Here is a 6,495-nt window from a genome sequence, read left to right as displayed (position 1 = left end):
CTTTGATCTGCAGAATACAACTGCTTTGACCCAATCCTGGATATGGATGAGGTACTGGAGTTTGTTTCTCCTAGTCATTCCGGAATGGAATGGCTTGACGGATCACATGAATAATAGGCATCGATAACACCAATGCACAACTACTCTTGACCAACAATTGATGGACGAGGTTCAGAATACAACTAAAGAGGGACAACTCAAAGGAACATATAATTTTTCTGAGTTATGGATGCATGGATTAGCATGTTATTTCTTCTGGATAACCCATGCAGAAAGGTAGGACTGGCACATTCACAATGTAGAATGGAGAACTCATCAAGAGCTCTCTGGTTGTGATCTTTTGATCCAACAAACTTCTGCCATAAGTGGTTCATAGTATTTGGAAGAAAGAAATACCACGGACCTCGAGGACTGTCGCAAGGTTACTAATATCCTAAAGGAACTAGAAAACACTATCGACATGATGTAAGTAGGGTGAATCTCGGGTTCAAAACCCAGGAGTAGAATACCTACTACTAAATGGCATCACGGGATGCCTTCAAGAATGGTGGCCAGAATCTTCACACCGGGAACACAAAACATGGCTAGATTACTAGGTGACTCCCTAAAACACCTAGGGTCATAGTAATAGCTTCAACATATATGTCGAGGCAACAGAGTACCTCAACTCACCGATTAGTGTGATTAATCTGGCCCAAATGGACATCAGGAACAGGAGGAAGGGGTTTGCAAATGCATCAGACTACTTAGAAACCTGGGATGACTCGGACAGCATAACGGCTGTAAAATGCTCAAAAAGATTTGAGACATCCTGCAAAATGGTGGCATAACCACTCAACATCACAATATCAAGGTTCCGGGACCAATTATGAACACATGGAAGTACTGGAAACTGAACTGCGGCATGAATCCATCAATCCTATAAGTCAACGGGTTAGTAACACGTCATCCTAATAGATAGATGAGAAGGCCTAGTTTCTTAACCCCGTAGAAAGGAAGAGGGTGACTCAGATCAGAGGGCATGAGATATAAGGAGTAAAAAGAGCCTTATATTCCATCCCACAATCAATTCCCTTATATAACTAAAGCATTTCTAGACTCAACTTCGACCAGTTTGGCTTGGTAATCCTACAGGCAGTCAGGCTCTGATTCCAAAGCTGTCAGGACCCCGATTCCAAGTCACATCGATCTAGCCGGTAACACCTCATATCACTTTGCGGCCTCATGCACGGTATTCCCACGGGTGTCTCCTTACCATGGCCCGGGACCGTTTGCGCCTTTTGGCTCACGTATATGATAGTGTCGCTAGCATCCATATGACAGAGAACCCAGGCCGACATGGCTAGTCGTGAACCGAAAGCGGCACTAACCTATGGGAACAGGCATACATGAATCACATCGAGCATGTCGGTCAGCAGCGTGTGAATCCGGGCTGTAGCACTGGGCTAACAGGACTTCGGGAACCCGGGCTGTAGTAGGCTAGGCAGGACTCCGGATGTCACCCCGTGACATTTCCCCGAAGGGACAGACACAGGAACGAAGTGAAACACATGCCGGCCAGTCAAGTGTCCTGAGCAGTAGTGCTGGGCTAGTAGGACTCCGGTGAACCGGGCTGTAGCGGACTGCTATGGCTCATGGAAGCACTAGACTACATTTCCCCATAAGAGAGGCTGCCAAGGATAAACAACTAGATTGTCCGATCCCACACATACCAAGCACTTCAATCATACACACAATATGTTCGATATGTGTAAATACAAGATGGCATCACAACATAAATCTACAACTCAAGTATTTATTCAATAGGCTCCGAGGAGCGAGATATTACAAACATGGGTCTCATGACCCAACAATCATAGTATACAAATCAAGCACATGCAGAAGCTTAACTTGTCTGAGTACAGACATCTACAAATGGAAAAAAAACTAAGAAGCCTGACTATCTACCAGATCCTGCCGAGGGCACAAGATCGTAGCTGAGGTATCAAGCTAAACATCGAGGTCCACGCGGAACTACTAGCGAGACTGAAGTCTCTCTGCAAAACATAAATTAAGCAAACGTGAGTACAAAGGTACTCAGCAAGACTTACATCAGAACTAGCTACATATGCATCGGTATCAGCAAGGGGGGTGGTGGAGTTTAACTACAACAAGCCAGCTTTGACTCAGTGGCTAACCTGAACTACGACTACAAGCAACTCTTTTGAGGTGGCGCACATGAGTCCACATATTCACCATTCAATACACCACTATGGAACCGCTCCCGTCTCCCTACGAGAAGGCCATCCATAGCACTCACACTTATATTGCAAGTTTTAGAGTATCCACTTTCACTTGTCTATGAACTATGCAAGGGGTCCAAGTTTCCATATCTGAGGAATCCGGCTATTCGAATAGATATTGATAACCCTGCAGGGGTGTACTTCTTCACAGATGCTCCCACCACTTACCGTCGTTTACACGACATGTACTCGGCAACCTTCAAGCGGAAGCCCAACGAGGGTGTCGGCCACGGCCTACCTAAACACTTAAGTCTCTAGTCCAGGTTTATTGCCTATCGAGGTTCCATCCGTAGGGAGTCCGGCCGAGGTTTCCACATACGGCCCCGAACGATGTGAACAGGGTTCTTGAGACACCAAACGGGCGCTCGATACACCGTGCCACAGTGTATCTACCGCATCATAGCCCACCCCTAGGGTCAGCGCTACGAACGGCCGCTAACACATAACCTACAAACACCAGAAACTAGTTGCAACTCCTGGACACAGTACTAGGGTGATTAAGAAGCCAAGAGGGTCAATTAAGGATCCCAGTGAGTGGTAGTAGCTGTTCATGGATCACAGACATAGAACTCAGTTCCTGAGGACGGTTTCAATGAGACAACCCACCATGTACTCATACATGGCCTCTCACTGCTACCTTTACCAAAACGTGTTCACACACTTAGCTCACACAGTAGGACATGTTCACACACCTCTGATTCATTCCCGATGAATCAGACCCGACACAACTCTATGCAATAGCAGGCATGACAAATAAGCATGAATGAGTAGGCACATCAGGGCTCAAACAACTCCTACTCATGCTAGTGGGTTTCATCTATTTACTGTGGCAATGACAGGTCATGCAGAGGAAAGGGCTTCAACTACCGCAGCATGTAATAGTTGAATCGTTGTTGTCCTAATGCAGTAAAAGAGAGCAGGAGCGAGAGAGTGGGATTGTATCGGAATGAGCAAGGGGGTTTTGCTTGCCTGGCACTCCTGAAGATAATATAGTTCTTCATCGGTGTCATCGATCTCATCGTCGAAACCACGTCAATTGAGAGGGGACAAATACCGGCAACAGAGAAAGAAACACAATCAATGCAATGCACAATATGATGCATGATCATGACATGTCAATATGCTGTGGTTTGAGCTAATGCAACTAGAAACATGTTAAATGGAGTTGGTTTGAACCCTAGGTTCAAATTCAAACTCCATATGTGAGAGTCTAAATTCCATTTATATGAATTGGCCTAAACGGCAGCCATAAGTTGTTCTAACATGCATGGAAATGCCATAAACAGATTCCTTGAATTTTTCTGATAATTTTTCATATATAAATTATTTCATTCTGAGTTATAGATTATTTTCTATGACTTTTAGAAGTTTTAACTATTTTCTGGAATTTCTGAATTATTAATATATCTAGAAAATGTATTACTGCGTCAGCATCAGGTCATGCTGACGTCAGCAGGTCAACAGGGGCTAGTCCGGGTCAAACCTGACTAGTGGGTCCCGCGTGTCAGTGTCATTAGACTAACTAATTTTTGTTAGTCCTAATTCTAGGGTAATTAGCAGGGCGGGCCCGCATGTCAGTGGCTCATCTAATTAGCTAAGTTAATTAACACTAACTAAACCTAACACTAATTAGACAGGTGCCTGGGCCCACACGTTAGGGGAGGTCAAACCCCTGGTGAACCGGGGCTAAACCACCGGCATTTAGCCGCCGGCGATGACCAGACGCGGCGGAGGGCCGCGGGAACGGGCTCTGGGGCCCCGTTCGCAGCGTGGTTGTGCTCGTTCGAGAGCCCAGACCAGTGCGCGTCGGTTGGTGGCGCCAGCCGAGACTGGGGCGGCCGGAGGCGACGGCGGGGAGCTCGGCCGCAGCGGCCGGAGCTCGGGCGTGCTCGGGTTCGGTGCTGGGATGCACAACAGGGGCGTGGAGAGGGGCTACGGCCTCCTAGGAGTGTGGCAAACACAGTGACGCGCTCGGTTTCGAGCCCGCGTGGCTGTGGCCACGTCGACGGCGTCGTCGGCAAAGCAGAGTGCTCGGGCTCGGTGGAGATGGCGGCTAGGGGGCGCAACCGAGGCGTAGATGAGGGGGGTTAGGGGCAGGGGCTCACGGTGGATGCAGAGGTGGCCTCGGCGTGCTCGGGGAAGCACCGAAGCGAGCGGGGCGGCGAGAGGCATCTCCGGTGGCCGGCGACGAAGACGATGAAGATGGCGTCGGTGCAAGGCCTCCGTCGAGGCGTGGCCGGACGGAGAGGACGATGGAGGCGTGGCGATGCTCGTGGACACGTCGGGGAGGCGAGGGGAGCACGGAGGCCGCATCTACGGCGTATGGCGGCGACGAGCTCCGCACGGCTTTGGGAGAGCGAGGGGATGGGAGAGAGCTGTGAGGAGGGAGGAGGTGCAGAGGGTCGAGGGAGGGTGCGTGGCGCCCTCGGGTGAATCCAGCGGCGTGCAGGCAAGCAGGAGGTGGCCGGCGCGTGCACGCGCGCGTCGGGCACACGCCCTCCTGCCTACTGGCAGGAGGTTGAAGACGGTGGCGGCTGCGGTGGGCTGGGCTGCTGCTGGGCTGCACAGTGTTGGGCTGCGGATGGGCTGCCAGGTAAGTTAGGTGGGTTTCCTTCCTATTCTATTATTCTTCTGTTTTTCTATTTTTCTACTGCTGTTTTGGCTTTAGTAAAAATACTAAAGCATTTTGTAAAATGCTGCAATAATTTGTGGACACTCTATGGATTATTCTGGTGGTCCACATTTAAATTCAGCATTATTTGAGCATTTAAATTATTTATAGTGTTTAAATGCCCAAATTCAAATACGATATGATTTAATTCAAAAATCCATAAATGACCTTGAAACATGTGCATCATTTTTGTCAGAGGTTTTAACCTTTTCTAAAAATGATGAACATTTTTAAAGGCATTTTGGGTTTATTGAAAAGACTTAAGGCTGACCCTATTTGATTTAATTTTTGGTGCTAGGGTTTGTCATCCCCATTTCAACTTTCTGAGAAATTTAAACATGATGACATGAATGCCTTAATGCAACTAATGACAAGCAAATTCTAGGGCTGTGACATGGTGTTGATGAAGCTACCGACGCAGGGATTCGCCTAAGCACCGCTACGATATGACCGAGGTTGATTATGGTGGAGGGGGCACCGCACACGGCTAAAAGATCAATGATCAATTCTTGTGTCTTCAAGAGGTGCCCCCTCCCCGTATATAAAGGAGTGGAGGAGGGGGAGGGGGACGGCCTCCTATGGAGCGCCCCATGAGGAGTCCTACTCCCACCAGGAGTAGGACTCCCCCCTTCCAAGTAGGAGTAGGAGTAGGAGAGGAAAGGAGAGAAGAAGAGAAGGAAAGGGGGGTGCCCCCCTCCTTGTCCAATTCAGAGTAGAGAGGGAGGGGGCGCGCGGCTGCCCTGGCCGCCCCTCCTCTTCTCCCATTAAGGCCCATTAGGCCCAATATACTCCCCGGGGGGATCTGGTAACCCCCCGGTACTCCGGTATATGTCTGAAACCTCCCGAAACACTTCCGGTGTCCGAACTTAGTCGTCCAATATATCGATCTTTATGTCTCGACCATTTCGAGACTCCTCGTCATGTCCGTGATCATATCCGGGACTCCGAACTACCTTCGGTACATCAAAACACAAAAACTCATAATACCGATCGTCACAGAACTTTAAGCGTGCGGACCCTACGGGTTCGAGAACTATGGAGACATGAGCGAGACACGTCTCCGGTCAATAACCAATAGCGGAACCTGGATGCTCATATTGGTTCCTACATATTCTATGAAGATCTTTATCGATTAAACCGCATAACAACATATGTTGTTCCCTTTGTCATCGGTATGTTACTTGCCCGAGATTCGATCGTCGGTATCTCAATACCTAGTTCAATCTCGTTACCGGCAAGTCTCTTTACTCGTTCTGTAATGCATCATCCCGTAACTAATTCATTAGTCACATTGCTTGCAAGGCTTATAGTGATGTGCATTACCGAGAGGGCCCAGAGATACCTCTCTGACAATTGGAGTGACAAATCCTATTCTCGATCTATGCCAACTGAACGAACACCATCGGAGACACCTGTAGAGCACCTTTATAATCACCCGGTTACGTTATGACGTTTGGTAGCACAGAAAGTGTTCTGCCTGTAGCAACATGTATAAGTCATGAAGAAAGCAATAGCAATAGCAATAGCAAGTGCCAAGTTAAC

This window comes from Triticum urartu, chromosome 1 (genome assembly GCF_003073215.2).
Source record: "Triticum urartu cultivar G1812 chromosome 1, Tu2.1, whole genome shotgun sequence".
Taxonomy (NCBI): domain Eukaryota; kingdom Viridiplantae; phylum Streptophyta; class Magnoliopsida; order Poales; family Poaceae; genus Triticum; species Triticum urartu.
Note: the sequence above shows the minus strand (reverse complement) of the source record.